Source organism: Arachis stenosperma, chromosome 3 (assembly GCF_014773155.1).
Source record: "Arachis stenosperma cultivar V10309 chromosome 3, arast.V10309.gnm1.PFL2, whole genome shotgun sequence".
Taxonomy (NCBI): domain Eukaryota; kingdom Viridiplantae; phylum Streptophyta; class Magnoliopsida; order Fabales; family Fabaceae; genus Arachis; species Arachis stenosperma.
The window spans coordinates 99,561,546-99,571,192 of NC_080379.1; the positions used below are offsets into that span (position 1 = coordinate 99,561,546).

The window sequence follows — 9,647 nt, forward strand, 5'->3', positions numbered from 1 at the left end:
CAACATCAATCACAGCCTTTGCTGTGGCTAGGAAGGGTCTGCCAAGGATGATGGATTCATCCATGCACTTCCCAGTCTCTAGGACTATGAAATCATAGGGATGTAATGGTCTTCAATCTTCACCAAAACATTCTCTACAAGTCCATGAGCTTGTTTTCTTGAATTGTCTGCCATCTCTAATGAGATTCTTGCAGCTTGCACCTCAAAGATCCCTAATTTCTCCATTACAGAGAGGGGCATGAGGTTTACACTTGACCCTAAGTCACACAAGGCCTTTTTGAAGGTCATGGTGCCTATGGTACAAGGTATAGAAAACTTCCCAGGATCTTGCCTCTTTAGAGGCAGTTTCTGCCTAGACAAGTCATCCAGTTCTTGGTGAGCAAAGGTGGTTCTTCCTCCCAAGTCTCATTTCCAAATAACTTGTCATTTAGCTTCATGATTGCTCCAAGGTATTTAGCAACTTGCTCTTCAGTGACATACTCATCCTCTTCAGAGGAAGAATACTCATCAGAGCTCATGAATGGCAGAAGTAAGTCCAATGGAATCTCTATGGTCTCATTTTGAGCCTCAGATTCCCATGGTTCCTCATTGAGGAACTCAGAGGAGATTGGTACACGCCCACTGAGGTCTTCCTCAGTGGCGTCCTCCTCCTCTCTTTCCTCTCCATATTCGGCCATGTTTATGGCTTTGCACTCTCCTTTTGGATTTTCTTCTGTATTACTTGGAAGAGTACTAGGAGGGAGTTCAGTAATTTTCTTGCTCAGCTGTCCCACTTGTCCTTCCAAATTTCTGATGGAGGACCTTGTTTCATTCATGAAACTTTGAGTGGTCTTTATTAGATCAGAGACCATTGTTGCTAAGTCAGAAGTATTCTGCTTAGAACTCTCTGTCTGTTGCTGAGAAGATGATGGAAAAGGCTTGCTATTGCTAAACCTGTTTCTTCCACCATTATTGTTATTGAAACCTTGTTGAGGTCTCTCTTGATTCTTCCATGAGAAATTTGGGTGATTTCTCCATGAAGAATTATAGGTGTTTCCATAGGGTTCTCCTAGGTAATTCACCTCTTCCATTGAAGGGTTCTCAGGATCATAAGCTTCTTCCTCAGATGAAGCATCCTTAGTACTGTTTGGTGCATTTTGCATTCCAGACAGACTTTGAGAAATCAAATTGACTTGTTGAGTCAATATCTTGTTCTGAGCCAGTATGGCATTCAGAGTGTCAATCTCAAGAACTCCTTTCTTCTGACTAGTCCATTGTTCACAGGATTCCTTTCAGAAGTGTACATGAATTGGTTATTTGCAACCATTTCAATTAGTTCCTGAGCTTCTGCAGGCGTCTTCTTCAGATGAAGAGATCCTCCAGCAGAGCTATCCAAAGACATCTTGGATAGTTCAGAGAGACCATCATAGAAAATACCTATGATGCTCCATTCAGAAAGCATGTCTGAAGGACATCTTCTGATTAATTGTTTGTATCTTTCCCAAGCTTCATAGAGGGATTCTCCATCCTTCTGTCTGAAGGTTTGGACTTCCACTCTAAGCTTACTCCATCTTTGTGGTGGAAAGAACTTTGCCAAGAAGGCATTGACTAGCTTTTCCCAAGAGTCCAGGCTTTCTTTAGGTTGAGAATCCAACCATATTCTAGCTCTGTCTCTTACAGCAAAAGGGAATAGCATCAGTCTGTAGACCTCAGGGTTAACCCCATTAGTCTTGACTGTGTCACAGATTTGCAAGAATTCAGCTAAGAACTGATGAGGATCTTCCATTGGAAGTCCACGGAACTTGCAATTCTGTTGCATTAGAGAAACTAATTGAGGCTTAAGCTCAAAGTTGTTTGCTCCAATGGCAGGGATAGAGATGCTTCTCCCATAAAAATCAGGAGTAGGTGCAGTGAAGTCACCCAGCACCTTCCTTGCATTGTTGGCATTGTTGTTGTTTTCGGCTGCCATGTGTTCTTCTTCCTTGAAGAATTCGGTCAGGTCCTCTAAAGAGAGTTGTGCTTTAGCTTCTCTTAGCTTTCTCTTCAAGGTCCTTTCAGGTTCAGGATCAGCTTCAACAAGAATGCCTTTGTCTCTGCTCCTGCTCATATGAAAGAGGAGAGAAAAAGAAAATGTGGAATCCTCTATGTCACAGTATAGAGATTCCTTGAAGTGTCAGAGGAAAAGAGAAATAGTAAGAAGAAGGAGAAGAATAATTCGAACTTTAATTAGATAAGGTTCGAATTGTGCATTAAGAAGGAGTGGTACTCCATAAATAGAAGGATGTGAGAAGGAGGGAAGAGAATTTTCGAAAATTCAATCAAAAGATTTTGAAAACATTTTGAAAAACACTTAATTGATTTTCGAAAATTGAAAGTGGAAAAGAAATCAAGTGATTTTTGAAAAAGATTTTGAAATTAGAAATTAGAAAGATTTGATTGAAAACTATTTTGAAAAAGATGTGGTTAAGAAGATATGATTAGTTTTAAAGAGATGTGATTGAGAAGATATGATTTGAAAATAATTTTAAGAGATATGTTTTGAAAACAATTTGAAAAGATGTGATTTAAAAAAAAAAATTTGATGACTTGCCTAACAAGAAAAGATATGATTCAAACATAAAACCTTCCTTAATAGAAAAGGCAAAAAATGTTCAATCAAATCATTAATTGTTAGTAAGTATCTTTGAAAAAGGAAAGAAATTGATTTTGAAAACATTTGATTGAAAAGATATGATTTGAAAAAGATTTGGTTTTGAAAAACTTTGAAAACTTGAAAAAAAAGATTGATTTGAAAACAAAATCTTCCCCCTAGCACCATCCTGGCGTTAAACGCCCAGAATGGTGTACATTCTGGCGTTTAACGCCCAAAATGCTACCTCTTTGGGCGTTAAACGCCCAACCAGGTACCCTGGCTGGCGTTTAAACGCCAGTCTGCCTTCTTCACTGGGCATTTTTGAATGCTCAGCTTTTTCTGTATAATTCCTCTGCAGCATGTTCTGAATCTTCAATTCTTTGTATCATTGACTTGAAAAGACACAAATTAAAAATATTTTTGGATTTTTAATAATCAAAATGCAATAAGAATCAAATAACAATGCATGCAAGACACCAAACTTAGCAGTTTGTATACTACTAACACTATATGAGACACATAAACACTCAAGCCAAAAGAATTCAAAGATCAGAGTAAGAAATCATCAAGAATTACTTGAAGATCCTTAAGACACATGAATGAATGCATGTAATTGACACCAAACTTAAGATGAGACACTAGACTTAAGCAAGAAACAACAAATATTTTTTTTGGTTTTTATGATTTTGTAATTTTTTTTTTGTGTTTTTCGAAAATTAAGTGGAAAAAGGTATCAAAATTCTTAATGAGAATTCCAGGAATCAGTGCAATGCTAGTCTAAGACTCCGGTCCAGGAATTAGACATGGCTTCACAGCCAGCCAAGCTTTCAAAGAAAGCTTCGGTCCAAAACACTAGACATGATCAAAGGTCAGCCAAGCCTTAGCGGATCACTGCTCCAAAAGCAAAATTGATGAAAATCAACAAGCTCTTGTGGTGATAAGTTGAAACCTCGGTCCAATCAGATTAGACATGGCCTCTCAGCCAGCCAGATTTCAACAAATCATAATGAAACTCTAGAATTCATCTTCAAGAATTTCGAAAAAAAATAAATACCTAATCTAAGCAACAAGATGAACCGTCAGTTGTCCAAACTAGAACAATCCCAGGCATTGTTACCAAAAGCTTACTCAAAACTTGAACAATCCCCGGCAACGGCGCCAAAAACTTGGTAGCGCGAAATTGTGATCACTACAACTTCACACAACTAACCAGCAAGTGCACTGGGTCGTCCAAGTAATACCTTACGTGAGTAAGGGTCGATCCCACGGAGATTGTTAGCATTGAAGCAAGCTATGGTCATCTTGTAAATCTTAGTCAGGCAAACTCAATTGTTTATGATGATGAACGAAAATAACATAGAAGATAAAGATAGTGATACTTATGCATATCATTGGTGTAAGAGCTTCAGACAAGTGTATGAAGATGCCTTCCCTTCCGTCTCTCTGCTTTCCTATTGCCTTCATCCAATCCTTCTTACTCCTTTCCATGGCAAGCTCGTGTAGGGTTTCACTGTTGTCAGCAGCTACCTCCCATCCTCTCAGTGAAAGCGATTGCATATGCTCTGGTCACAACATAGCGGAATTCATCTGTCGGTTCTCAATCAGGCGCGGAATAGAATCCAGTGATTCTTTTGCGTCTGTCACTAACGCCCCGCCCTCAGGGTTTGAAGCACGTCACAGTCATTCAGTCATTGAATCCTACTCAGAATACCACAGACAAGGTTTAGACCTTCCGGATTCTCTTGAATGCTGCCATCAAGTCCTGCCTATACCACGAAGACTCTGATCTCACGGAATGGTTGGCTCGTTTGTCAGGCGAGCACTCAGTTGTCAGGCGATCAACCATGCATCGTGCAATCAGGAATCCAAGAGATATTCACTAAGCCTCAGATGCTTGTAGAACAAGAATGGTTGTCAGTCACCTTGTTCATGAGTGAGAATGGTGATGGGCGTCAATCATCACCTTCATCATGTTGAAGAACAAGTGATATCTTGGACAAAGAACAAGCGGAATTGAATGGAAGAACAATAGTAATTGCATTAATACTCGAGGTACAGCAGAGCTCCACACCTTAATCTATGGTGTGTAGAAACTCCACCGTTGAAAATACATAAGAACAAGGTCTAGGCATGGCCGAATGGCCAGCCTCCCAAAGGTCTAAGATAGCATAAAACAGAGATAGCTACCCAAAGTCTCCTTTATACAATAGTAAAAGGTCCTACTTATAGAAAACTAGTACATAGATGAGTAAATGACATAAAAATCCACTTCCGGGCCCACTTGGTGTGTGCTTGGGCTGAGCAATGAAGCTTTTTCGTGTAGAGACTCTCCTTGGAGTTAAACGCCAGCTTTAGTGCCAGTTTGGGCGTTTAACTCCCAATTAGGTGCCAGTTCCGGCGTTTAACGCTGGAATTTCTTGAGGTGACTTTGAACGCCGGTTTGGGCCATCAAATCTTGGGCTAAGTATGGACTATTATATATTGCTGGAAAGCCCAGGATGTCTACTTTCCAACGCCGTTGAGAGCGCGCCAATTGGGCTTCTGTAGCTCCAGAAAATCCACTTCGAGTGCAGGGAGGTCAGAATCCAACAGCATCTGCAGTCCTTTTGAGTCTCTGGATCAGATTTTTGCTCAGGTCCCTCAATTTCAGCCAGAAAATACCTGAAATCACAGAAAAACACACAAACTCATAGTAAAGTCCAGAAAAGTGAATTTTAACTAAAAACTAATAAAAATATACTAAAAACTAGCTAGATCATACTAAAAATATACTAAAAACAATGCCAAAAAGCATACAAATTATCCGCTCATCACTCCACCGTTGAAAATACATAAGTGATGAAGGTCCAGGCATGGCCGTGAGGCCAGCCCCCAATGTCTAAGATCACATAAACTGATCAAAGATAGATACCAAGATGAAAATACAATAGTAAAAAGTTCTACTTATACTAGACTAGTTACTAGGGGTACAGAAATGAGTAAATGACGCAGAAATCCATTTCTGGGCCCACTTGGTGTGTGCTTGGGCTGAGCATTAAAGCTTTCATGTGTAGAGGTCTTCCTTGGAGTTGAACGCCAGTTTGTAACTTGTTTCTTGGCATTTGACTCTGCTTTGCAACTTGTTTCTGGTGTTTAACGCCAGAATAGGGCAGAAAGCTAGCGTTAAATGCCAGTTTGTGTTGTCTAAACTCAAGCAAAGTATGGACTATTATAAATTGCTGGAAAGTCCTGGATGTCCACTTTCCAACGCAATTGAGAGTGCACCATTTGGACTCCTGTAGCTCCAAAAATTTCATTTCGAGTGCAGGGAGGTCAGAATCCAACAGCATCAGCAGTCCTTTGTCAGCCTCTGAATCAGATTTTTGCTCAAGTCCCTCAATTTCAGCCAGAAAATACCTGAAATCACAGAAAACACAAACTCATAGTAAAGTCCAGAAATGTGAATTTTGCTTAAAAATTAATAAAAATATACTAAAAACTAACTAAATCATACTAAAAACTATGTAGAAACAATGCCAAAAAGCGTCTAAATTATCCGCTCATCACAACACCAAACTTAAATTGTTGCTTTTCCCCAAGCAATTGAAAACAAAATAGGATAAAAAGAAGAGAATATACAATGAATCCCACAGTATCAATGAAACTTAGTTCTAATTAGATGAGCGGGGCTTGTAGCTTTTTGCTTCTGAACAGTTTTGGCATCTCACTTTATCCTTTGAAATTCAGAATGATTGGCAACTATAGGAACTCAGAATTTTAGATAGTGTTATTGATTCTCCTAGTTTAGTATGTTGATTCTTGAACACAGCTACTTTATGAGTCTTGACCGTGGCCCTAAGCACTTTGTTTTCCAGTATTACCACCGGATACATAAATGCCACAGACACATAACTGGGTGAACCTTTTCAGATTGTGACTCAGCTTTGCTAAAGTCCCCAATTAGAGGTGTCCAGAGTTCTTAAGCACACTCTTTTGCTTTGGATCACGACTTTAACCACTCAGTCTCAAGTTTTTCACTTGGACCTTCATGACACAAGCACATGGTTAGGGACAGCTTGATTTAGCCGCTTAGGCCTGGATTTTATTTCCTTGGGCCCTCCTATCCACTGATGCTCAAAGCCTTGATCCTTTTTACCCTTGCCTTTTGGTTTTAAGGGATATTGGCTTTTTCTGCTTGCTTTTTCTTTTTCTTTCTTTCTCTTTTTTTCACTATTTTTTTCACTGTTTTTTCTTGATTCAAGAATCAATTTCATGATTTTTTAGATTGCCAACAACATTTTTCTTTGTTCATCATTCTTTCAAGAGCCAACAATTTTAACATTCATAAACTTCACTATCAAAAAATATGCATTGTTCAAGCATTCATTCAGAAAACAAAATATATTGCCACCATATCAAAATAATTAAACTAATTTCAAGATAAAATTTGAAATCCAAGTACTTCTTATTCTTTTGTAATTAAGCACATTTTTCATTTAAGAGAGATGAAGGATTCATGGAATTATTCATAGCTTTAAGACATAGACACTAGACACTAATGATCGTGTAATGAAGACACAAACATAGAAAAACATAAAGCTCAAAAACCGAAAATAGAAAATAAATAGACAAGGAGATTAAGGAATGAGTCCACCTTAGTGTGGGTGGCGTCTTCCTCATGAAGAACCAAGGCTGTGTTTGGTTTATGTATGGGTGAAGACATAGACACAAATACACAAATTTGAAGACATATACATAAGGAGACACAAAATTTTTACTTTGTTTGGTAACTATGCTCAAGACAGAACATAAATTGCAAATGTCAATATTATCCTCATCTCCCAAAAAAAATCACCACAGTCACTACTTTTAAGGATAAAAGTGGAAAAACTTGTGTCTTAACCTTTGTGTCTTAGTGTCTCAATAAAATAACAATACACAAATTTTATGCATTTGTGTACTAATGTGTACCACCGTGTCTTTACTTATTTTATGTATTTGAAAACCAAACATGAAACATGGGTGTGAGTGTGTCACCGTGTCTCAAAATTTGGTGGACACACCCACTAAACAAATGTTGCCCAATGGAACGCCTAAGCTCATCTATGCCTCTTCCTTGCCTTTGTTGCTCCTCCCTCACAGCTCTTTGATCTTTTCTAATCCATGTTGTAACTCAAGCCTTCCAAGGAGGTGTTGAGTTATTCCCAATAGTTGTGTGGAGAAAATTGCATCCCTTGAGGCATCTCAGGGATTTCTTAATGAAAATATAGATTACAATCATAGAGAAGTAAACACACAAGAATAAAATAATTATGGTTAAATAATGTAACCATACATAAAGGCTCAAATCTTTCACAGGTTGTGTGTTCTTTAGCTCAAACATCATGTTCCAAATACAACTCAAGCAGATTTATTCCTATCACTCATGTTCCCACAAGGTTTCCCACATTTAACTCTATTCATGATTTTCTATCTTAAGCTAACCAAGGATTCACTTGGGGTTTTCTTTTGTTTTTCTGCTTAAGGCTAGTAATTTGGCAAAATAGAATAAAGGGGTTTTAAAAGGCTCAAGGGGGCTAACAAGGGTGATGTAAAAGGTAAGCTAATTGGGGTAAGTAAGCTAAAATCAAATGATGGCCTCAATCATTCTCTTGGTATGTATCTATTCTATATTCTATAATTGGACATATAGATTAAAGCAAAGGAAAGAACATCAAAGTAAAATGAAATGTAACACACAGAAATGAAATTATGGTTTGAATGCAACCATACAATTTAAGCTCAAGACTCACAGGCTGTGTGTTCTCTAACTCAAGCATCATATATCATTTATATATTGTATGCATGTTTAGTTAAAATATAGTGAAATTTTGTTCCAAAGATAGATTTTTAAAAGAAACTTATTGTCTTTTCAATCAAGTAGAACATGCATGCAACTATCCTAACCTATGCAATTTATTCTATTCTATAAAAGAAAGAAAAATCTAACTAAAATATCCTAATTATTGGTGTCAGAGAAGAGAATTTACCTCCGGAACTCGTTGCAAGTATAGTTTCTAAACCTTCAAAAGTCCTTTCATACAAACGTTTTGGGTGTCACAAGTAACAAACCCCTTTTGAAATTGTTAACCGAGTATTCAAACCTCGGGTCGTCTTCTAAAGGAACTACGAGGAAGGTATGTTCTTATTATTGGCTATAAAGGTTGTGAATTCGGGGTTTAGAAGGTGAGAAGCAAGTAATTTAAATGAGGAGTGAAGTAAATGGCAATTAAAAATAAATAAATAACTGTAAAACAACTTTTGGCAAGATAAGGGAATTTAGAGGTCTAACTTAGTTATCTCTCTCAACTATAATAAAAGTTGAATCTAAATTCCACTTGGTCAACCTTTACCAGGGCAAAGGAAAGTTAAGGGACTAATTAAATTGACCTTTGAATCCTAATTATTTCCTAAGAAAAGGTTGGGATTATTTAGTTTCAGCTCAATTAGCAAGATAACGATTATTAATTACGTTGAGTTCAACAACTGTTGAGTTACTAAATTCTTAATCAGAACCAAAAGGGGAAAAAGTAAAATTGCTAGAGTGAAAATATCCTCAGTTGGGAAGCATCAATAACATAAATCAAAGAGAGCAATAGTAAACTGAAATACCTCAAATATCATTAAATAAAAATGTCATCAACAGCCAATTGGGCAACATCAATCAAACATAATAAAAGCTTCAGAGTAATCAAAATATAAAAGAGAAATTAAATAGTAAAAAGGAATATTAAACCTGGGATCGAGAGTCACTCTAGAAAGCTAAGAGAAGTCCTAAATCATAATTTCTAAAAACACTACCTAAATCCTAAGAGAGAGAGAGGAGAGAACCTCTCTCTCCAAAACTACATTTAAAACATGAAAAGTAAATTATTAGAGGCATCATTATGAATGGATGCATTCCCCCACTTTATAGCCTCTAATCTGTGTTCTCTGGGCCGAAGACTGGGTCAGAAACAGCCCAGAAATCACTTCCAGCGCTTTCTGGTCCGTACAGGTCGCGGAAAAGTGACGCGGC

The 9,647-nt window shown here is 37.6% G+C and overlaps 1 non-coding gene across 1 annotated transcript; it reads left to right on the plus strand.

Moving 5' to 3' along the window:
• Positions 1-1,435: 1,435 nt before the first annotated feature.
• LOC130971854 (small nucleolar RNA R71) lies at positions 1,436-1,543 on the plus strand. The gene has a single exon (XR_009083059.1). It is a non-coding gene; the product is annotated as a small nucleolar RNA R71 (small nucleolar RNA).
• The last annotated feature ends 8,104 nt before the right edge of the window (positions 1,544-9,647 follow it).